General features: G+C 42.1%; 1 protein-coding gene across 1 annotated transcript in view; it reads left to right on the top strand.

Annotated features, from left to right (window-relative positions):
• Positions 1-25,410, top strand: part of KIF26B (kinesin family member 26B) — a 428,220-nt gene that overhangs the window by 100,842 nt on the left and 301,968 nt on the right. The window lies entirely within an intron of this gene.

The raw sequence follows: 25,410 nt of genomic DNA, 5'->3' as shown, positions 1-25,410 counted from the left end.
TTGAGAGATACCTATTAAATATGTTTAGAAAAAATTTTCTGTCTGGTTTTTAGTAGGCTGGATTTGCTGGAGAGACTTTTTTTGGACTTGATTCAGAGAATGGCTTGGGGGGATTTGCTTTGACTTGATGGCTTTGGGGTATAAGGAGGCCTGAATGAGTGTGAAGATGTCTTGGGAATCTAGGTCTGCCTCAGACAGCTCTGGTTCAGACTTGAACTTGTGGAGACTTCTCTGCCTCTCCGTTTCCCATCTTTGTACACCCCTTGCATCTAGCCTAATGTTGATCACAAGGTATCCAGTAAATTACCAGGTTTGGTTGTTTGCTAGTCTGTAGCACTTTTTACTCATTGAATCAGGTTCCATTTGCTGTTAAGACATATGGCTTTGAGGAAGGAAGCTTTAGGGTCCTGGATGTTTTGATGCTTTGTCATTTTTCCCCCCTTATCGGCTGGGAAATTTACCCTAAGCCCAGAGAACAAGGAGGGTCTGTGTTGTACATTGTGCTCCTCATTCAGGAACAAGTGATGTGTGTTCACATTGCAGACTGAAGCCTCTTCTCTCAGCTCTTTGTAGTTGACATCTCTTATTAAAAAGTCGGGAATCTCCATTATTACAGGATAGTACCATTTAATACCGGAGGCAAGGAGAACATCAGAGGTGTGGGTAATAATCTGAGTGGGGATGACAGGAGCACAAACAAGGATGCAGTCAGGAAGCAGGTCTAGGTCTGTGCAGTGGGCACCAGCGTTAGCCCTGCGGACTTTGACTGAAGGACCTTCCTGTAGCCTCCAGACTCTGTTGGCACAAGTCTTGATGGGATGCCTAGATTTTTAGGTCAAGGACAGGACCCTTGGATAGCAAAGTCGACCTTATTTTCCCTGTCCAGCTACTGGTTTTTATTTCCTCACCTTTGTTATCTTTATGTCTCTTGCCCAGAATTCCATCCTTTCTCCCCACTGGTCATTCATGCCCATCGCTTTCCTGAAGGGCTCAGTCAAAACTCACCTCTTCCAATATTCCTTTTACAGCCTCACCTCGGTCCTATATAATTTTGTACTTATTCTCCATGCAATTTTTAAGTGCTCTTTAGTGATTGCATTTATGTTTTGACTTCTTAGATAGCATACTTCTGAGTGTTTATATGCTGAAGCAAGAAGGACTGACCTATCCACACTGAATTGTATGAACCATGCTGTATTAATTTTCAGTTTTGGGGGGTTTATTTGATTTTCAAAAGTAACTCTGTGAGGACAATTATTTCCATTTTACAGATGATGAAACTGAAGCTCAGAGATGTCCAATGACTCAACCAAGGTCACACATTCAGGAGCAGAGTGGAATTTAAATCCTTATCTTCTGACTCCAGTGTCCAATATTCTTTCCATGACCACACACAGCCTCTTAGTTTGACTGATTAAATAAATTCTGCCTTCAAAAAATTAGACTCACAATTAAGAAAAATGGAAGCTATTCCTTAGCAGAAAATATTTTTCTAAATGGTATTTTTTTTTTCTAGACAGTAACTTGACTTAGAGTAAAAGAGTAGGCTTGGCCTTCAGAAAAAGGTGTTGTCGAGGTTTACTTAATCCTTTATGAAGTATTTATTGAGTGCCTGCCCTGTGCCAGGCACCGTGCTGGTTGGCAGGAATGGGAACATTGTCAGATGAAGACATGGTTCCTGCCCTTCCCAAGCTCACAGCCTAGTGGCTGGGAGGTGGGACACCATGGGGGCAAATTTCCTGTGTGCTTGTGAATCTGGAAGACAGATGCCTGATGTTCCAACTGGTAGGCAAATATGACCTTCCTTCACTACAAGTGAGCTGATACTATCCAGAAAGTAGTTTCCAGAGTGCTTTGATGGGTGAATGGATAAACAAATACATAAAATGGAATATTATTCAGTGTTCAAAATAATGAAAATATGATACATGCTATATAGCTTGTAGCATGAACCTTGAAGACATTATGCTAAATGAAATAAGCCAGACACAAAAGGACAAATATCATATGGTTCCATGTATATCATTGGCAAATTCATAGAGATAGAAAGTAGATAGTGGTGGCCAGGGGCTAGGAGAAGGGTAAAAATGAGTATTGTTTAAAGGGTGCAGAGTTTCAGTCTGGGATGATGAAAATGTCCTGGAGACAGATAGTGGTGATGGTTTGCAAAATAATATGAATGTACTTAAATGCCATTGACCTGGGTATCTAAAAGTTAGACTCACATATGCAAATAATTTTCCAGAATAGTATCAGCTATACTTTTATAAACATGTTTAAGGCAAAGAGGAAGATGGACATGGTCATGGCAAACAGTCTTGGGAAAGCAGAAGAGACCCCACGCCCCCGACTGGTTTTCAGGATGCAGAGAGCATCGGGTGAGCCCCCTTCCCAGGACTCGTTTCTGGAGAGGGCGGAAACGCTGGACCGGGACCTGGGTAACTCTTTCATAGTTGATCGGGTAATGAGGAGAGCTGTTCTCAGAGAAATGAGAACATGTGTATTGGAAGGCTGCCTTTGCTTAATGTTCCATACCATCCAGGAGGCCAGATGGCATTTTATGTGGTTTTCACAACTGTGATTTTGGATTGATTACTAAACCTGTTTGTGTTCCTAACCCAGCTCCCGGCCTCCCGCCTGGCTTTTAGCTTAACCCGCATTCCCTGAGCTGGATTTGAACCTTCACATTGTTTTTTTTCTTTTCCTTATTATTATTGCATCAGTGCCAGCCTCTACTACCTTCAGACATAAAATTTGCCTGCCCAGAATCTAGCCTGGTACAGAAAATCCTTTTTATTACCAATGGGTCTGATCAAATGAATGGCTTTCACTTTACTTTTTTTTTTTTCAATTCTGGATTTATTTACTTTATAAAGTTTGGATCACCCTGTCAACGTATAATGAAATGGCAAGTTCTGATCCCATGTTGACTTTTCCTTTCTCGCTTGCCAACATCAGATGGTGTTTTCATAGGAAAGACAAATTAATTTGATCTATAATGTAAGAAAAACAATACAGTAAACAAAGTAATAAAAAGCAATATTTGAGTTTTTAAAACACTTTTCACAGAAATCATCTCTTTCAGTCCTTACAACTGTCCCGAGGAGTTGAGCTGGTGTTTTCCACTTCGTATGAGAAAACTGAGGCCCATAGGAGTTAAGCAGTATGCCCGAGGTTGCCCAGCTAACACTGGACAGAGCTGGATCCGGAGATCATATCTTCTGGGTCCACAGAATTCTTTCCACCTTCCCACTCAAACCACTGGAAAAGAAAATCTGATTTAGTGTAAATAATATCAGCAGTATCCACCATTTTGAGCTGCTTACCAAGTTAATGTCCTTTATTTGATGTCACAGTGACCATCTGAACTTTTCAAAATTCTCTTTCATGCTCCTTGTTCTTTTATTTTTTAATTGAAGTATAGTCAGTTACAGTGTGTCAATTTCTGGGGTACAGCATAATGTTTCAGTTACACATATACATACACATATTCCTTTTTCTTATTCTGTCTCATTATAGGTTACTACAAGATATTGAATATACTTCCCTGTGCTGTACAGTAGAAACTTGTTGTTTATCTATTTTATATATAGTAGTTAGTATCTGCAAACTTCAAACTCCCAGTTTATCCCTTTCCCCACTTGTAACCATACATTTGTTTTCTTTGTGAGTTTGTTTCTGTTTTGTAAATAAGTTTGTGTCTATTTTTTTTCTTTTTTGGATTCCACATATGAGTGATATTTGGTATTTTTCTTTCTCTTTCTAGCTTACTTCACTTATAATGATGATCTCCAGCTCCATCCATGTTGCAGCAAATCGCATTATTTTATTCTTTTTATGGCTGAGTAGTATTCCATTATATATATATATATATATATCTTCCTTATCCAGTCATCTGTTGATGGACATTTAGGTTGTTTCCATGTCTTGGCTATTGTATATAGTGCTGCTGTGAACATTGGGGTGCATATATCTTTTCAAATTGGAGTTTTCTTGGGTTATATGCCCAGGAGTGGGATTGCTAGATCATATGGTAAATTTATTTTTAGTTTTTCAAGGAATCTCCATACTGTTTTCCATAATGGCTGTACCAGACTTCTCTGCCTACTTTTAAAGGAGATTTTTCACGTCTTCAGTTCAACTTCCTCTTAAAACACAACCATCATCCTTGTATGGATAGGGGCACAGATGAATTAAAATCTCACTGAAATGGCAGTGACTGAGATGGCTGTAATGTGGGCCCTCTTCCCTGGTTTCTCCGGGCTCTTCCTTCCCCTCTCCGTGGTGCACATGTGGAGGCTCCCTGGCCACGGTGCTCGGGGTTATTACAGTGATATATCTTGGAACTGAGCTTGAGCAGGGATCATCCTGTTTCCTGTTGGAATTGATTTTCTGTCCAGCTTTCATTTCCTATTGTACATTCCTTTGGGGTCGGAGCAGCTTTGCCAGACAAAAGCAGGGGTTTCTCTGCTGGAGGTATTCCTGGATTCTCTTCAGCTGTGTGTTTATATAAATGGACAGCCAGGCAGTGCAATAAAGTGGCTGCCCGGCCGAAGTCTGGCTGTAGTGCCTGGTTGTAATCCGGGGGCTGGACTCACCAGGGTTCCAGGACTTGGGCTGCACTTCCAGGTCGTCCGGTCACTTGCCCTGTATCTTAACGTGTAGGCCTTTATTCTAGGAAGCCTGAATCAGAGAGCTCTTCAGGAGAGAGGAAATGTTGTATTGCTTTTATCGTTTCAAATGTTTACTCCCAAAATGAATCTGGTTCCAAGCTTATTAGCCTGTTCGTGAACCATTTCTTATCTCAAAGAAATCCCTGGTCAAGGCTTCTGCCTTCTGCTGCCTGATTACTTACTATAAACATCGATATTGCAACCTTCAGATTATTCAACAGTTGTCAAGATGTGTGAGAATGGAACCCTTAGCATCTTGAGAAGCTCAGTAGAATCCACCCACTTGTTCCACTTTCTATGTCCTCAGGATCCACTTTGGGTTTGGTTTCTCTGTCCCCATCCCCCCATCCCATGGTCTCTGCATGTCTTCTAGGATGTTTTTATCAACTGGAATGGCAGTGTCAAGAAACTGCCATTTTATTAAGTTTACCAAAGATGAGGAATTTTGTTTGATTTGTTATTGTGACTTATGTCAGTACCTCTCCAAGCAATCATTTCCCATCAAATTCCTTGGATTTATGCTTAGTGCACTACACTGGCCCCTTTGCCACTTCACCATCAAGGCCCTGTTTGTTGATGTGTAATCATAGCAACGGGATTATATCTGTCAGCGTTTTATTTTCAGTAATAGTCAGAAAAAGCAAATATAAATTTACTGTAATGCCGTACAGGGTACCAACCTGTTGGGCCTAAATAGTCTTTTGTTGGGAGAGAAAGCTGGTGATGTGAAGGATTTGAAGGACTTGTTTTGGAATTATTTCTAAAACAGGATGGTTGATAGTCCACAAACATGGCCAAATGAATTGAGTCATGTGAAGGCATCCAGTTTTATTCAACCATAAATTGGACATTGTGTGATCTGGATATAGGATTGGAGGTTGGTGGTTCCATAAACTCAGCAGCAAGGACGGTACTAGCTAACTTATCCCTCTGATCCCCGCCCCTTTTATACGTCATGGAAGCAGCAAGGAACATGGCAGTGTTCCCAGTACGTCGGGGAATTGTGGTTGTTTTTTTCAGAACGTGAAGAAATAGGAGGTGGGAGAGATGGGGAATGGCCATCTATATGATCATTAAGAAGAATAGAATAAGCCAAGAGATTTGTTATCTGTCCTCAGTTCTGCTTCTAACATATTCCGAGACCTTGAGCAAGTTTCTTTACCTTACTGGACCTAAATTTCCTTCTCTGTTAAAAGATACTGTCAGACTAAATGTTCTCGAAGATCCTTTCCAGTTCTGACATTGAACTCAATACATCAACTCACTTCATTTGTTTGCTCAATCTTAACAGAATTAATTTGTATTTGTTAATTGTTTGCATCTGGGTGATGATTGCTTGCACACCTGAGAATACCTAGGAGTGGTGGTTTCTTATATCGACTTAAGCTGCAGTGAAGGAAACGTGAAATTGCCCTCCAGAAACTAAAACTGGAAGCAACTTGTCTTTTAGAGCAAATGCAGGTAGACTATTCATAAAGGCACTGTAGCCAGGCTGGACCCTTCTGCCCCCTTCAGCAAGTCCTGAGGTTTCAGAGTTGTTCGTGGCTCTTGTACCATGAAATGACATCCTGCCCGGCTGTGTGACAATATGTGAAGGAGGAGGAAGTATGAGGCTTGGAAGACACTCCTACAGGTGCTGGTTTCACCACGGAGCACATGTGATGCTTCTCAAGTTAATAACTTGGTTAGAAAGCTTTCCAGCTCCTCTGTCTTCCCCACTTCAAATGAGGACCCCTGGGGGAGTTTACAGAGGAGCAGGTCACTTTAAAGAAAAATAAAAAAGCATTCCAGTTCTGGCAGTATAAACCAGTCACATACACAGGGGGTAAGTTTTGCGGTATCTTTCGGAGACAGGAAAAGCACTCATAACAAATAAGTCTAATGGAATTTCAGAAGGATTTCAGTCTCATTGTTTTGTGACAGCAGAGAGCTAAGTTTTGATATATTCCCTCTGGGCATGGTCTAAAGACAGGGGCTGATAGACAGCACAGTATTGCACCCTCTTCCCTGATCAATCCAGGTACTAAACAAGGGCAGAAAAAGACTCAAGAATTGATGGCAAAAATAATGAGGAGTCAGGAGGATGTTTTTATTCAGGAAGGTGTATCTGACGAATGGTACCCAAGGAGTTAGTCATTTTAGATTCTTTTCTTGAGTCCTCAGAAATATTTGCCTTCTCTGACTCTGAGGAAGAAGTACCCCCCTCTTCTTCCCTCTTTTCCTCTTTGGTTCTGGATACTCTTTTGTCTCCTCCTTTGTCTGGGAACCTGTTCATCTGAAGCTGCATCTCTTTACACACAAGCCCAAGTTGAAATAAAAACCAGACGTCCCCTGGTCCTGTGAGCCTCCCTTAAGATTGTCCTCATTCTCCATCCACTGCCCAACTTGTTGAAGGAAAAGTCTGTACATGTCACATCTGCTGCCCCACAACTAACTCACTCTTTAATCTTTTGCAGTTGGTCATAAATTCCTTACACTGTCCTGAAACTGCTCTAGTGAATGTAACCAACAACTTACTGGTTACCAAACTTAATCAGCTCCTGAGCGATTTTGTGGGCCCTCATTGTTTTTGACTTTATTTATTTATTTTTTTTTACCAGCATCTGACACTGCTGACTGTATTTCCATTCAGGAAAATGTTTTCCTTCCCTGGCTTTCTTTCATGGGGCTATGATAGAGCTGTGATGAGTCATGTCAAGGGATGTCTAGAAAGCACTTAGAAACTGCTCACATGGACTCACTCAATAAATATTAACTACTGTTGTCATTATCCTGGGACACTGTGCTTCCTAATTTTTATGCTACCTGTCTCTTTTCTGTTGATTTTAAAAAATTCTTTCTTCTCATTAAGTGGAGATATTTCCCTGTGCTTCTGTCCTTAACCTCTTCTCTTAAAATGCATACAGAGTAGACTTATTATGAAATTGATGAAATTTCAGCTTCAGGGCCTCTCACTAGCATGGGCCACTTCCAAAGTGCATAGGATGCTTGCCATAGTTTTTTTCCTTCAGATTTTCAAAGTGGAGCTATTTAACTGTCATTGGTTAAGACCACTCCTCTTTCCACCCTGCTTTGCCCTTTCTCACACTTCTCCACCCATCAGGTGGTGCTGGAGTATCTGTGGGCATTTTTGACATCCTACTGAGCAGAAGTTGAGCTGGAGATACATTTCGTTTGCATTTTGTGGGTTATATTTGTGTGGTCCTCCATCACTCCTACATTCAGTTAAATTGTTGCCAGGGGTTCCTGTGTAGAAGTGGCCCCCTCCTGCCCATTGTACCAACTGTCCCAGGCCCAGAGCTCACATTATGATATGGATACGCTGTCTGGTGTCCAGCACGAGAAGTTGGAGCACTGTGGAGGAGAAAGATTACAGAGACTGAAATTAGACTGTGGAAACTTCTCAACTGCTCATTAAAAAAATCACCACTATGCTAGAACAAGGACTGAGTCATGTTTCTGTTCTCTCTATAAAAACTGATATTCCAAAATTGCTGTCTTGTGAGGAAAATCAAAACTATGCTGACAAAATATGTAGGAAAACCAAATGCATGAGTGACAAAAGAAAAAGTGGATAATTGGACTATATGAAAAAAAATTTTAGATTTTGCTTCAAAGGATACTACCAAGAAAGTGAAAAAAAATCCCTGACAGAATAGGAAGAAATTTGCAAGTCATTTGTCTTATAAGGGACTTGTACCTAGAATATATACAGAACTCTTACAGATCAGTAATAAAAAGACAACCTCATTGAATAATGAATAAAGGATTTGAATTGACATTTCTTCAAGGAAGATATAAAAATGGTCTCTAAATAAATGAAAAGAAGCTCAACATCATTAACCATCAAGGAAACACAAATCAAAACTACAGTCAGATACCACTCATGCCCGCCTTACCCAGTGGGATGACTAGAATGAAAAAGACAGACAACAAGAAATGTTGGCAGGGATATGGAGAAATTGAATCCTCACACACTGCTAATGGGAATGTGAAATGGTGCAGCCGCTGTGGAAAACATCTTGACAGATCCTCAAAAAGTTAAATGTAGAGTTACCACATGCCCTTAAGTTTCCACACCTTGGTATATACCCACAAAAAATGAAGAAAAGTACCTAAAAACTTATATAAACTTATATAAAAACAAATTATAGCAACATTAATCATAATAGCCAAAAAGTGCACCAACCCAAATGTCTGTTGACTGCGTGGCTAATCAAAATGTGGTGTATCTGCACAACAGAATATTACTTGGCAGTAAAAGGGAATGAAGTAGTGATGCATGCTACAACATGGATGGACTTTGAAAACATTATGGTCAGTGAAAAAAGCCAGACACAAAAGACCACATGTTGTATGATTCCACTTTTATGAAATGTCCAGAACAAGCAAACCTGTAGAGAAAATAAGAAGTTTAGTGGTACCAGGAGCTGAGACGAGGAGTGACAACTAAGGCGTATAGAGTCTCTTTTAGGGGATTGAAAGTGTTCTAAAATTGATAATGCTTGCACAACCCTGTAAACATACTAAAAACACAGAGATGTACTCTTTAAATGGGTGAATTATATAGTATTTGAATTGTATCTCATTAAAGCTGTTTGGAAAGTGTAGGAAAAAAAGTATTGTAAATGTGGGTCTGTCCTCTAAAATGTATCTGTTACCTTCATTTTTTTTTAAAGAATTTTCTTTTTTGGGGGGATGTGTGGTGATTAGGTTTGTTTGTTTATTTATTGGAGGAGGTGCTGGGGGTTGAATGTAGGACCTCCTGTGTGCTCAGCATGCGCTCCATCAGTTGAGCTATACCCTCCCCTGCATTGCCTTCTAAAGTCCAAACTCCCTGGCTTGGCTTTCGAGACCTTTTATTTACATGGAACATTTTTCTTCTGTCATCTATACATTGTAACCCTTACGTATTATTCAAATGCCATAGTTCATCAAATTGGATGTGTCTTCTCCTTCCGGAGTCCCTTTATCCCTCTTCTGCAGCCTTGGCACATGCCTCGTGTTGTACTCATTTCTATATTTGTCATGTTATCTCCATCTGATGGAGAGCTCTTTAAGGCCAGGGAGTGTGTTTATTCATGTTAGCATCCCTAGCATTCATGAACTGGCCCCTAATCTTATCTGGCTGGTACACAATAAATGTTGATCCCTTAATAGGATGAATGGCTTATAAAATTATTAAGAGTGATCCTGGATATGACATTCTCTTTACCTACATCTTTCACAAGGGTCTTTCAAGAACAATGAGAGATCAAACACATAAAGACATTTTTGGAAACTCTGAAAACTCCGTGCAGGGTGTTATTATTATTATCTGTAACCCTAGTAACTATCCATATTAGTGTCAGTTAACTTTTGGCGGCACCCTTCAGATTCTTCCTTGTCTACATTAGTTTGTCAGATGAGGTAATGCACTTTTTCTGGGTACAGCTGTCACAGAAGAGATTGGCAGCCTTTCATAGTTGTAAACAAAACTGTCTCGTGTGCGGGATCATGACAAAGAGGGAATGGGATGCCAGAAGCTCTGTGAAAACACTTAAATACATTTCAGCAAGAAAGAGTTGTGATCTGGGAAGTAAATGCGTGTGCTGCTCCGTTCCTCAGCTCTTGCTAATGAGTGGGCCCCCGAGGCTCCCGGTCCTGGGTGATAAGCCCCTGAGATGCATTCAAGTTAAGCTGAAAGCTCCTTTTCTCTAGCCATCTTTGTTTAAAAGCAGAATTCTTTCAGTAAATATATTTATCAAATTAGAATTAGTTCAAATACACAGAAATGCACAAAGAATGATATAACCAACAAACCCACCACTCATATTTAACAAATGCTGGCTTTTTGCCATATTGGCTTTGGATTTTTTCTTTTTAATGAAAGGCATTTCAAAGACAGTTGAATCTTTTCTTCCCCTCCCAAATCTCCTTTTCAGAGGTAAGTATTATCTTCCTCCAGGAATCTGTAACTGGTTACTTTCAGTTGATGTCAGTTGTTAACTCTTGAGGCCAAAACTGTTTCTAATATTCAGAGTCCACCTTCCAGCCCATTAGATCGGTTAAAATCAGCCCCTGGGGAAGGAGAGGACAGTTACTGAGTGACACATATCATCACATTCCTAGAATTCTGGGAAGAGTAAGGAGAAGGCAGTGTGGTCTTGTCTTTGAAATGTGAAAGTTAGGTGACACCTAGACATTTGGGATGTGACAGGTGTGATGCGTTTAACAGACTATCAGAATGCAGAGCAGTCTAATTCAATAGCAGTTTGGGGGAAAATGACAAGACACTAGGTGCTGGAGAGAGGAAAATGAAGTAACCTATGTGGGGATATATGTGTATACACACACACACGTGTCTTATTTATATATACATCTGCCTCATTCAAAAATAAACTTGAGATGTCTTTTTAAAATACATGCAGTGGAACAAAAAAAAAGGGATAAGGTGAGGAAATGATGTTGAAGAGAAGATGAGGATTGGAATAACAAGTTCAATTCTAAGGGAAGATCCGCACATGGAATACAGGCCCTTGGGGGTGAAGTTTTCTCTAAAAGTGGCCCGCAGGTCGGTCATGAGCTTCTCGGTAGGTAGTGAAAGAAAGTAAAGGGATCAGTGACACAATTTAGGGCCCTGAAGTTAAAGGCAAACCAGTTGCCCAAAGAAGAAGAGCTGTTTCTAGCACAGATACCCGAAAGCCAACTACTTCCCTGCAGATACGGTCCTCACCCTTGATGGAGTAAGGAGGGGGATTGACCAGAACATTGCAGCAAAGCATGCAGCACTCTGGAGTGGTTGTACCATGTGCAGGGAGCACAGCTGGGGGACAGAGGGATTAGCATGCATCACGAATGCCTGGAAACCAAGGGTGCTGATAAAGCTGCCAATAGCATTCCATATGTCAACTCGTCAGGCCACAGGTGCCCAGATTTTTGGTCTAGCAGTATTCTGGCATGTCTGTGAGGGTGGTTTTGGATGAGATTAGCACTCGAATCCATAGACTAAGTAAAGCAGATTGCTCTCCCCATTGTGGGTGGGTCTCATCCAATCAGTTGAAGGCCTGAATAGAACAAAAGGGCTGACCTTCCTGTGTCTGTGGGAAATACAGACACACACACAGAAATCCCTGAGCTACAGATGGAACTGGTGAGGGAGGAGGTGGAGTGAGGAAAGCACAGAATTTAGTGCACAAATCTTGGCTTGCGGTGAGGAGGGAGAGAAAGGGGGCAGGAGGGTGCACTCAGAGGCCCTCGAGAAGCAAAGCAGGAGAGAGAAGCTTCTCCCTATGGGGGAGACGCTCTCACTGCCTGATTTTTCCTTTTGGGTTATACTCTTTCTGTGATCCTAACCTCAGTTCAGAAGAAGTACTGCTCCTTGCAGCTCCTCACGGCTGGACCTGGAGCCCTCCTCGTACAGGTCCGTGCTCCGTGAAGCTGCCGCTGATGCTTAGGCTGGTCCCCCTTCTGTCATCTTCTCCTCCTCTTCAGTCTGCTCTCTGCAGAGTTGGCCTTACCTGCTCCCTCTGAATCACCTCCTGTAGGAGGACTGGATTGGGGTGAGGTTATAGGCAGAGCGGATCATGGGCCTCTGGGGGTGGTGCGCCGGGCCTGGCAGGGAGACAGCCTGTCAGGCCCTAGAGAGCCCAGCCTCTGTCTACATGGCTGGGTCCACCTCCAGGGTGGAGATGGAGGTGAACATAGTGGGCCCTGTGATGTCAGAGGACCCTGGTGAACCTTCCTTGCCTGTCACTTCTGCCACCTCCCTTCCCACCGGGTAAATATTGCTGTGATACCCAGGTTCTGATTAAAGCTACACGATGAAACTTGTACCGAGGATACAACGGATAGTCCGTGTCAGCTTGCTGGAGTTAAAAAAATATATTTTAATTTGTTTAGCTCTCTGGGGAAATTATCTGAGCCTGTATGTGATAATCAACTTTCACATGAGTTTTCAAAAAAATCTGAGGTTATCCGAGCCACAAAATGAGATTTTTAATCTACATGAATACAGGAGTCTTTTGCCCCCACCCTTTTTTTTTTTTTTTTTTTTTTTGTGGCAAAGGAGGGAAGATTAATCAATTTCTAATTCATTCCTCTGCTTCTCCCCCAGGACACTGTCATTAGTAGCTGTAAGAAAATGATCACACTAGTTGTACCTTGAGTGGATTTTCAAATCCATTTTCCCTTTTTATTTTAAATTTTACACCAACTCTTCAAGTTGTAGCAAGTATTGCTCCCCCTTTTTAAAGAAGAAAGTGGGTCTCTGAGAGCTTATGAGATTTGCCCAAGTTCACATGATCGATGGGCTGCAGAGTCAGGACTAGAACCCAGTTCTTTCAGCAACAAGTTCAATGCTCTGTCACCCCACCAGGCTGCCTCAGAGTGATAACAGTGATAAAGTATTTATAAGAGAATGGAATTCCGGATGAAGATGGATTTATAGTTTACTCCACCTGCATTAGTCAGGATAAGCTAGGTTAGGTTGTGGTAAGACGAAATTCCAGTGGTTTAACTTGTTTATACAAAGTCCCCTGTGGTCCGGGTGACTCTCCAGGGCAGTTGCCCTCCGCATCTCGGAACTGTTTTAATCTCATGACCCCCACGTCAGCATGAAGCTTCAGGGATGCACTGAGGCAGAGAAAGGGGGACAGAAGAGTTGCATGTTGGCTTTTAAATGCCTCAGCCCAGAAGCAACAAAATGTAATGCCAGTCGCATGGCCCTGCCCAACTGCACAGGGAGTGGGAACTCTTGTCTTCTGTGTGTCCTGGAGGAGGAGGAAAGCCAGCAGGACTGGTGACCACTAGCAGGACTGGTGACTGCCAGCAGTGACTGCCGCTCCGTCCACAGGCCGAAAGGTCTGTGCGGTGGAGCAGAACCCGTTTGAAAAACACTCATGTCACAGATCCAGAGGAAAGCATTCATACTGCTGAAAATTACTTTGGAGGGACATCTAAGTATGTGACAGATATTTAACATATGAACCACGCGATTTCTCCTAAACATCTGTGCACATGGTTCAAGGATTGCAATTCCTGTTTTACGGACACCATTTTCCTGCTGCAACCTTCAGTGACTCCCCCTTGTTTTGAGGTAACAGTTAAAAGTCCTTAACACAACTAGGGTCCTTCCTGATTTGGCCCCTGGCACCTTCCCCAGTCTCATTTTTCACCACCTTTCATACTACATCCAGGGTTAGGGACCTCCCTCCAGTGGTGCCAAGTGACCTCACTCTCTTTTACCTCCTGGCCTTGACACAGCTCTTCCCTCTGCCTGGCAGTGCTTTCCTCCCCGCTCACTTCCTCCTGGCTACTCCTGCTCTTTATTCAGGTCTCAGCAAAGTAGTGTATCTTTGTAATACAGTATCCCGTTCACTTACCTGAATCATCCACTAGAAGGCAAGCTCCTTGGGGTCAGGGAGCGGGACTGATGGTGACGTTTGCCCTGAGGACTTTTACTCAGCTTAGTTAATACATGGAAGCCATTGAATACGTATTTGTTAAATAAACAAGTGAATGGATGTAGGATTGATGAAGGAGACCTCACTGGGCTTGGTGGCAAGTCTCTTGGGTCTCACACTCTTCTCCATTGCTGTGGGGTAAGCCCTATTTAAGATGGTTATTTCTGATTTTTGACCACTATCTCCCTTTTTCTTGGTGTCAGTGCACATTTGTGCTGTACCCTTGGTTGGTCAGTTGCGTTACATCCCATCATTCTTCCTTAAAAGTGGTAGAAATACATTTATTCTAATCTTAAATCATTTTCTATTTTTCTTGCAAGGTTTAAATTCATATAATAATACATAATTAACGGTAAAGTGTCATTAGGTGCCTGATGACTTGACTATATAATCCTCATTGGAGTTATTGTTTACTGGATAGAGAGGTTCATTTTGGGAAGATGAAAATTTCTGGAGATGGATCATGGTGATGGTGGCACAACAATGTGAATGCACTTAATCCGTTGAACTGTACACTTAAAAAGATTTGAAATGGTAAATTTTATGTATATTTTATCACAATAAATATTAGATTCCCATTATAATGTACATCATTAATTCCACAAATTCAAACAATGCCAATCTAAATAAGTGCTCTAAACATGACTACGCAGAATACTGTCACCTAAGGAGACCACAGCCAGGGCTGCGGGTCACTAGGCTCGTGCGTGATTGCACTGCAAGGAATTTTGCTGAGACTGAGTGCATTGTGGTTCCCTGGCTGCTTTTTATTTAGGAAAATTATTCCCAAAATGAGGCTCACTAGAAATGTTACCCCAAAAGGCGAAGGAAAAAGTCCCCAGTTTTTATCATACCCAAAAGACAAGAATTCAGACAGAAGACAAAAGCATTGTGTAGCAAAATATTTTAAAGGGAAAGTACACCTCCAAGAATGAGAGGCAGGCTGATCCAAGGGAGGAAAAGCAGGTTCTGTGCTTGCCCCTTCCCACTTAGAGGTGGTCTCTTGATTGATGGCTCTTGCCCCTGGAGGGCTTAGAGCCATGTTTGTCCCCTTTTGCACATGTCCTTACCCATGATGCACACAGAAAAACCCATGAGGGGACCTAAACTGCAATGCTAATTATATTACAGTGAGCACTGGGTCACGTCCGGTTAGGTCCTTGTCTCCACCACGCAGTTGCGGCCATGGGGTTTTAATCGGTTTCTTGCTGGCACTCCTTTAGAGGAAGTAAAGCCCATTTATCCTGGAGGCGGGCATATCACCATCTTCTGGACCATCCTCCTTCTCCTCCACCTTGTCTACCCGGTACCCCCACTTATCTAACTACCTAACAGAAAAATTTTCCACCCTTTTTCCCAAGGTGAAAACCCAGCTCAGCAATTTCCTGATGTTTTTTGAACCATCATCAACCTCTTTTGTTATTTTTCTCCTCTGATATAATTTGCTTTTAAAAAGTTTTAAACTCTTTCCTATCCCTGCATTTATTAAGTAACAATTTAGTTGTCTCTCCTAACCCCTATAAATATATCTAGATACATGGAACCACGCAGCAGTATTTATATGGTTTAGATGGCCAGTTTCTCCACATTGATTTGATATAATTGCAGCATTTGACATAGAGTTTAAGTATGAATTAAAGTGTGGTTTCTATGAGGCTTTTGACACACACAGACTGGCCCAAAGACCCCTATTGTCACCTTCAAGGGAACCAAGTAATCTGCATTTCACTTGTTTCCAGCATGTTTCCTTTCAGACTGCCAGCGCCTGGGTTGTCCCGCTGTGGGGAGGGGCTCCCAGAGGCCTGGTGATGGATGCCCCAGTCAGAAGTGCATATTGGATCTGTTACACGGTGGTGATCTATGATTTCAGCATTTCAGGGGTGGTTTGAGTTTTCCGTACTCCCCGACTGGACTTTTGCTGCCATGTTGTTTTGTGCTTCACTGTTCGACAAAAGGAAAATAAACCTAGAAACCTGCTTTAAAAATGGACCTACCATATTCAATTCTATGTTATTAAAAGATCTTAAATGCTAGGCGTTAAGTTTTTTCTCTGTAGAGGGAAGAAGTTGGAACTAAGGTCCCTTCCAGCTCGAGGAATTCTAAAATTCTAGTTAACAAATAGCAATATTACAGTGGCCTAGTAGCCCTTACATTTTTCCCGTCTGGCAGACCGGGAGGGCTAATTGTCTGTGGGTTTTCAGGGGTGGTTGCTTTCTCTTAGGGTTGATTGATCTGTTTATTCTAAGCTTGAGGCTGGAGCTAGAAGAGAGGCCGTTTGTTTTGTGCACTGCTGAGAAAAACAGCCTAATCACCTAAACAGCATCTTGGGGAACGAAGTGACTCTGAAAGGAAGGGAATAGGGGGCCCTGTTTTGATTTGGACTAAAGATGATGAAGGGGTTGAGGAGGCCGAGGGAGACCTGGAGAGCTGTAGCCTGGGGCGCAGTGACAATGACAAGCAGAAAGGGGTCTGTTGTCCTTAAATGCCCAGGTGTGGGATCCCCGTCCAGAGCTGACTCCTCTCGGCACATTTCTGGCCACTTCCCTCAAGCTCCTCCAGACTCAGCTGCTGGATCACGGGGCAGGAGTGCTGGGCAGAAGACAAGACTCAGACCCTGGGCTTGTTAGCCTTTCTTGCCAGCAATTTGGAAGCTTTTGAGATGAACAGGAAAAACTGAAGACAAGGAAACTTAGCTAGAGTAGAATGGCCACTGGTTTTATCTTTCTACCTTCAATGGCCCTGAACAGTATGGGGCTCTTGTGAGAATTTAACACTTTTAAGCAAGCCAGTGTCTCCAAGATAAAGTTTGCACTCCACCTGACTTCTGGGGTGGAACAGCGCCAGACCGCTCTCCAGAGGCAGACTCACTTAGGAGTACAGATGGGCATATCTGTGGGTTTTCTTCTTAGTTTATATTGCCTCTATCACGAGGACTGAGAATTCTCAGACGAGATCTAGGAGAGCCTTAAGCATATTAAGATTTAACTCTGGGTCAAATGAGCAAATATTTATTAGGTACATACACACAAAAGGCAGGGCATGAAAAGGCAAAACAAATCAATTAAACAATATCAACACTTGTCACTGGTTGGGTGAAAAAGGCAGTACAATGAATGGCTGGCAAATACAGGTGTGAATTCCACTTAGTCTCAGCAAGGTAAAGGAAGAGGAATCTTCTGGAAAGGGAGAATTCTGCTAGCACCCATCTAAGTATCCCTCTTGGGCTTGACTACTTACCCCCATTGCTTCTCCAAGGGCCTCTCTTTACACTGGGAGGTGTCCAACCTGATAGGTCGACTTGCCCGCGAGTATCTGCTTGATTCCTGAGCTGTTAACTGACCAGTGCTGGAACTGCCCCAGAGCTGAGCATTGTCATTTCTGGATGCTAACCTTTCACAGCAGGGACTTGGCTATGACTTCTTAAGATTGTAAGGCTAAGTCAGTAAGCAACAAGCATGAATTTGGGGGGCTGGCATACACATTAGAGTTCCAGGGTGAAAAGTGGTGCTGAAAACTCCATAAACTGTGCATAATATAATTCCCCTGCCTACAGGTGTGTCTGTCATCCCTGAGATTCAGCATGGCCAGATTAGGTCAATGCGGGCTAGTGAGGCAAGATCAATAAGACAAAGTGAAAAGAAAAGGGTTTCTCAATAACAAGGACAGCTTTTACTGTTTGAGATCAGCCTAAAAGGAAATCGACCAAGAAAAAACAATGCTATTCCATTTTCTCCCTAGAAAGGAGGACAATTTTGTAAGTAGGAAAAATACAGGGATATGTGGATCATGCGTCTTTGAGGGATTTATATCAACTCTTCTGTAGCTTTATCCTCTGGCTAAGAAACATCTTGAGCTGAAAGGAAAAAAATCTAAGGTTCATGAAGGATCAAACACTGGAAGAAAAAGCTTGGGGATTTTGACAGTGGTGGAGACAGAGACAGTACAAAATTGAGTCTGCAGTAATTCTTTCATAGGAAAATGCATTTGGAGGTGCCAGGAGAGTCAAAGAGAGGATGAAGCTCTCCTTTAGAAGTTAGAAGATCTGGCAGAACATGCTCTTCTCTGCAAGAGATAAGAGCGATGTGAAGGTCCACAAATAGGCCATTGAGAGAGGGGGGTGGGTGGGAGGGCAGGCAACCAGGAGGAGCTAAAGCTGGTGGTAAATATCTGTAGGCCGTAAGGGCCCTTAGCTAGGATGCCGCAAACTGGAGAGATTTTCTGATGCCTACAGTTTTGAGTTTGATGTAATCACTCTGCTAAGGATAAATTCAGTATAGCCATGAATATTCTTTTCCTTGAAGTTATAACTGCCAGGATGTAAGCAACAGAAAGCAAAACACAAGCTAAACAAACGTCACACAGCCATATAATAACATGTTCGGGTCCAGATCACTCATGCACTGGACTTTCTGACTTCTGAGACTTTTCTCAGCTGTCATCATTTAGGATGCTGCTAAAGAGTAGGTGACAAAATGGCATTTTGCTTTGGTGGGACACTTCTTGCTCAGCATTCCTCGGGAAATCTCCTGCCCCTGGCCGTGTGCCAGACCTGACAAACAGCCGTGAAAACGACTTGGCAGAATGTGATTTTTAAAAATTATTGTTGACGTTACTTCATTATTACATCTTCCGTGCTTGGCAAAATAATTACTATGCTTTTCTTTAAATCAAAAGAAAACATTGATAGAATGTTTTCCTGTATCTGGATTGCAAAACATTCAATGATCTCTGAGCTTTGTCTTCTTGTGTGCATCTCACACAATCTCTGTCTTTACTGAAAAAAAAATGTGCCCACAAATTACTGGGGTGAGCCCTGATTAGAGTTGCAGGTCATTTCCCAGGATTTTTGTGAGTAACTTTAATACTGTGATTCACTACTGTTGGGGTCTCTGGCCCACTGCTGAAGATGGATTGGAGAAGAAAAGATTGTACATGAAATTGCAGCCTGTGACTTTGAGAATATGTGGGTGGAAGCATTTTGAGGGTTAGACTTACGAGTCCATGGTATTTTTCTGTTGCACCTTAGACGTGGATCCCTCAAGTGGGAATGATTCAGGAGTATGAAAATACAGGCTCAGTGTTATCATTTTGTTTCTTAACATTTTAGAAAATATATTTGTTCCTAACAGTCTATAAGAACTTTTCTTAATAATGAAATAACATTGCATTTTTAGAAAGAGCTGTGACTTAAGTTTATTCAAGATGCCCCTCTTCACAAATATAGTAAAAGTATGTTACTTTATTTGACTCTCACATTATGATGGTCAGCCCTGTGAGGTAAATCAGCTATTGTTATTCTTATTTGTTCCAGATGAGAGCCTGGAGGCTCTGAGCAGGAATGTGACATGCACTCTGTTGTGTAATTAGTGCTTAGGGCCAGAGGCAGGCGGGCTGAAACCCAAAATCCCTTTCCCACTTTTTTTTTAATTAATAGATTTTAAAAATAGCAGGGTTGGGTTTATTAATAAGTGAGCAAAAAGTACAGAGAGTTCCCATATGCCTTCTCACCCCACCGCCAGCTTGCCTTACTATTAACATCTTGCATTATTATGGCATACTTGTTATAAGTGATGAGCCAATATTAATACCTTAATATTAAGTAAAGTCCATAATTTACATTAGGTTCACACTTCGTGTTGTAACTCATATGAGTTTTGACAAATGTGTAACAACTTACATCCACCATTCCAGTACCGTACAGACTAATAGTTCACTGCCCTAAAAATGCCCTGGGCTCCACCTACTCAGTCCTCCATCCTTCCTAACTCCCAGCAACCACCTATCTGTCTTCAGAGTTTGTCTTTCCCAGAACGTCATGTAGTTGGAATCATACTGTATCCTTCTACTACCTCTTTCGACTTTAATATTTTTCCTTTATTGTTTATATTATCAAGGATAACAAAAATTTACTGTTTCTTTCTATTTGAGTTAAATTGTTTTCATGAAGATGTGTCTATAAAGAAGCCTCCTTTTTTTAAATCACCATCTCCTATGCCTGTTCTTACCATTGGCTGTAATATGGTTGATAGATTTATCTCTTGGATAGGATGTCCTTGCTTAGTATAACAAACCTAACTGTCTGTGTATATCAGGAATTTTGCTTCTCTGGGGAAAACCAGCAAAAATCTTTTAGTATAGGCCACCCATGATATACTCTCTTGTAAGCCTATTTTACAAGAGAGTTTTACTCTAGCAGTTGAGAAAACTGGGGCATTGAAAGAGGAAAAGGCTTGCCCAAGTGCAAATATTAGGAGAACAGAAAATAAGTCCAAGCCTTCCATACTCCCATTTGAGATGCTGCGGAATTTCGCTGTGATTGACCAGGGCCCCAAAAGAGAGACTGTGACAAGAGAGCCTGTGTCAGCTCAGCCATTCAGCATAGAAGCTCTGACTGTTGTGGCCGAGGCCTTGGACTTGATCTTCATAAAGGTCAGTGAGTTACCTTGGAACTGACCTTTAACTCCTGGAAGCTGTAGGGGCCCAGGTGGAACCACTGAGTTGTGGAGGGAACCCAGACAGTAAATTTAGATTCCATTTCCCTCTCACTCCAAACCCAAGAATAAAACAGGTCGAACACATGTTCTACCAGAGGTGGATCAAACACATGTTCTGTTTTGTATTTTGTTTTTGCTTGAAGAGATTGACTACTAGCTTTGGCTGATGGAAGAGACTACATTCTGAAGTCATTTTATAGTGGAGAGAGGAACAGAGGATGCATCTAATAACAATGCATTTGCTTGGCATAAATAATTCTTAATTATTGTGGGTTCTTGGTTGCTTGGGTGGTAATTGTTTACAATTATTAGAGATGCCCACAGTGACAAAAAGATGAAGGTTCCTAAACATTTTAAAAACCTCTTCATTTTTAATAAGGTACTCTGTCCTTATTAAAGTACCTTATTAAAAAGATAACTAAGAATAAGATAACTAAAGATCGGATAAACATGGATGCATTGATGGCTAATGCTTGCTCTTCTAGTGCTGATGTAATAAATGTGAGTGTTTTTAACCTTGTTAGTTAGGTGGCAGCATAGTCTAGTAGAAAACTGCTCTAGCTTGTGGGTCAAAATTGCTCCTAAGTCATTTATTGATATCATATTTGGGTGACCCTAGGCAAGTCACTTGATTTCTTTTGATCTCCTTTGCCATGTCTGTCAAATGAGAACAATCATAGTGATACTTGGCCCTGACTTAGGACGGATGAGATAATACATACTGAGAGTTTTGTGTTGTCAGTAGACAACTTAAAAGTCGTTATGCAGGTATCCAGATTAAAGCCATTTTACCATTAATATTTATTTTATATGGCATATGTATATATTAATATCTTACTCTGTATATATCCTATTAATGTGCATTACATGCATGTGTATATCCACATATATGTATGTGTGTATCTATAGATGTGTGTATATATATCTGTATCTATGTATAGATATAGATATTTTATATGTGTTCTGTGCTTTGTAGTTTTTTAAAGTTATTTTGCAGACATTACCCCATTTGATCCTCCCAACAATCTCTCAGAAGGGGGATGTTTTTGCATTCATTTTATAAATGTGGTTGAGAGAGGTTATGGTTCCTGAAACTTGATACAATTAACCATGATTCTGAAAAATGGGAAAAAGACCTTCAGTGTAGACAGAGGTCAAAATTTTAAGTGCTTTGTAATCAAATTGTGAAGTTTTGGAAAAATTTCAGGAAACTCATTAACCAAAATCAAAAAGATCAGCCTTTTGAAAAAGGTCTCTCTTGATGCAAAGACCAAATTGTATCTTTCAGTGAACCACAGATTTGCACGTTGGGTGAGATTTCTCAGGAAGGTTCTGTTTGGAATGCTGTTCATCAGTCAACCTGGAAGTGCTGCTTAAATTTGTTACTTAAGACAAGTTATAAAAGGACCCCACTCCCTAAGGAGTGAACACTACCTCTTCACATAGTTGTGATTTTGTGAATTAATCAATCCATCTAACCATTTATTCCTTCATTCACTCAAAAGCATTTACTAAGCTACCACTGTGCTCTCAAGGACCAAGCTGAAGTGGGAAGCAGTGTAGCTGGGGTTGGTCTGGACACTGCACAGTCTCACAAGTCTTGTTGGAAGTCATTCTGATCTTGGGGAAAGAACCCATGGCCCAAAGGAGGATAAGTACCATTTTCTCTATGAGCAGGCTTATTTGTTGATGTGAGCTTAAAACCAAGGCTTTTCCATTCAATTCCACTTTGCCCTCAGCCCAGAAAATCATATAGACAAGCTTGAGTATATTTCAGCCAGGCTTCTGATTCCAGGAATGCTAGCTTCAGTTCAACCCAGTGAATAGTTGAAGAGCTTTCCATGTGTCAGGCCCAGGGCTAGCTGCAGGGTATAGGTTGTGATGGAGATTTTCCAATCAGAATGGCCACTGCAGGCTTGATCATGACCTCCTACTCCTCTGAGTCTACTTGGAAACCACCATCTCTGTTGCTGCTCCCTTGCTTACTATTAAATGGACAGAAAAACGAGGGAGATGGTGAAAATGACAGCAAAGTGCATGGTAGACTGGATCTGATGCAGAGACGGGCAGGAACACAGACCACTCCTGCCTCCCCCAGAAGAATATTTGTGTCTCCATAAAGCTGAGAAATACTTAACAAGATCTGAGTGTGTATGAATTCCCTAAAAGTAAGATGTGTTCTTTGCAGGGTGCATATTTAGAACAGTAGCAGTAAATCTAACTTGATGTGTTTCATATGTAAATAAAAATCATCAAGCAGCAACAGTTTATCTCCTGACTCCATTTCTGTTGTCACAAAGGTGTTCTGTGTAGAAAGGAAACAAGCTGTTTGAATATTCCAACAGAAATACCAGGAACATGATTTAGTAGGTGGGTTATTTAGGGTTACTTAGCAAATAACAGCCTTTCTGGACAGTGGTAAATTTGTTCAGCTCCTCATACATTCCATGAAATGGCCTTTTCTTCTTCCTACCGAGGTAGTTATCCTGTCCTCGGCCCAGAGGCTCAATTTCCAACGGCTGTTGGATTTAATCCAACGGCAGTCAAGCACAGGTCCTGGACCATTTTCTTTTGCAATTCTTGTGGCCTCTTCATGCTCAGAAATGTTGACTTTCACAAAGAGGCCAAGAAAAGTCCGCACGTGTGCCAAGGCTTTGGCCGTGGGCTTGGCAGGAGAGGCAGGTGGTGAGGACGGAGAGCAGCCAGGCTTCCACGGTGCACGTTTCTCAGGGAAACGGATTCAGGACCATCTTGTGGGCTACAACAGATCCAGCAGGAATTTCTCTGTCCCTAAGAATCATATTCATCATTGGAAAAATCCATATATTTATCAAGAAGTGGAAAATACCATAGAAATGGAAGGTGACTTGAAAATCTCTCTGGGCCAGAGTCTAGTCCAATTGGCCCCTTTGCAGGTCAAGAATCAGGCCCCAAGAGGCCACATGGTTAACGGGAATCCTCGCCTTCACAACCGTCTCTCAGCCTTCTCCTCCCTTACTGTTTACCCTAACTTCTCTCTTTTCTCTTCCCACTCTTTACAGTCCGAAGAAGTTAAAATTGTGATGGTCACAGTGATGTTGGGACCAGGGGCAGAACTAAGTTTTGTGAGACCTTAAGCCATATACAACTGGGGGGACCTTCTTTAAGAACGAGAATGCAGCGTGAACCACCCTAATAACATTTTGCAGTACATACATGTATCAAATCATCACATTGTTACACCTTCAATTTACAAAATGGTATATGTCACGTATATCTCAATGAAGCTGGAGAAAACAAAGAGGAAGAATGCAGGTGCCCCTGTGCATACACTGGTGGCCTCCCCACCCCACCAGGGCCTGGAAGGGACCCCTGCAACTGAACTTCCTTTAGCTTTAGGGTGATTCCATTTCTAGCTAAGGTTTCTTACTTTATTCCCTGCCTCCTGCCCCCATGCCTCCTGTCAGTGGAACAGGTTTGAAGGTTTGAATCAAAAAGCCTTCCTCTGTGGAGTGGTATTATTTCAGATGATCAGGGCATGCAGAGTAAATGTAAGTGAGCCTGAATTACTCCTATTGGTTACCACATGGGTTGTTTTAGTTGCTTTTCCTTCCTTCCTTGTTTTTCTCCTTTGTGTTCTGGACTTGCCCTCCTCCCCACTTTTAGCTCTGAGATCTCTCTGGGAGTCCACACTTGCTGGAAGCTACAGCAGCTCTTGACCTGGGATTCCTGATTCCCGACTCCCCTGGTTCTCAGAGGGCTCTGAGAGCCTAGGAGGGTTGAGAACTACTGTTTTCTAGCATTTTCCCTGGAGGAGCTTAGCCTCTCACATCTTTTCTTCTTAGATGACTGCGAAACACCCACATGGTTTCAGCTGTCTATATTTTCCATCGAATGTACAATCCAGTGCCTTAGGCCACTAGAACAACAGGAAATATGAGCATTTTCTGTTTTTACCAAGACAACATTTTCCGTGGTAAATGGGATGTATCAGACCTCAAGAAGTTGTGACTTCCAGAAAGTGATAATGGGTGAACCTGGGTTTGGAGGAATGTCTTTCTCTTAGACACGACAATAAACCCTTAGTCAGGTTGGAGGGAAGAGTGGCAGTGAGTAGCACTATCTGGGCCTGTCCCAGCTGTCAGGAAAGTGACAGGCGAGAAGGGGCAGGGAGGCCCCAAGTGAGCGGCTCTGCCGACAGGACTATACTTACCCTAGGAGGGCGTGCAGGGGAGAGGCCCAGATCCGGCACAGGAGACCTGGGTTTACTCACTCTTGTGCCACTCGGAGCATGTCAGAATGGGGAGTCATTGATTCCTTTTTCGAGTTTTAGTCCTAACAATTGCGAAAGTAAGGGACTGTGCCAGGACTCAGGGTCCCTGGTCGCCCTCTGTGTCCTGTTATCTTTCAGTCCATTTATTCTTATTCATAAATGTGTCTCTAAAATAGACCAACGTAATGAGTTAGTAGTTATCACTTTACTTTTTTAGACTTTCTCTTTTGGGTATCTTATATTCCTTTTATTTGTTAATTACCTGAATCTGTTAACCATACAGCTAAATTGAATGCCTTTGTACAAGCTGTAAGCATCTGGCCTTAATTCGTGCTGTGTCTGTGATCTGGCCTGCCAGACTGGGACCACCACCTGACAGCAAGGCTCCTTCTAGCAAAGACCAGGGGATGTGGTGATGCACTTGGTTGGTTTATCAAAGCCCAGCTCCCACAAGGGTGGAAGGGCATGGCCCTCGATGTGGTGCTGTGACCACCCACCACCACCTGGTCCCCACATGGCAGGGCGTCTTTTATTACAAGGATGGCGCC

Source organism: Camelus bactrianus, chromosome 23 (genome assembly GCF_048773025.1).
Source record: "Camelus bactrianus isolate YW-2024 breed Bactrian camel chromosome 23, ASM4877302v1, whole genome shotgun sequence".
Taxonomy (NCBI): Eukaryota; Metazoa; Chordata; class Mammalia; order Artiodactyla; family Camelidae; genus Camelus; species Camelus bactrianus.
Note: the sequence above shows the minus strand (reverse complement) of the source record. Positions and strands in the feature narration are given on the sequence as shown.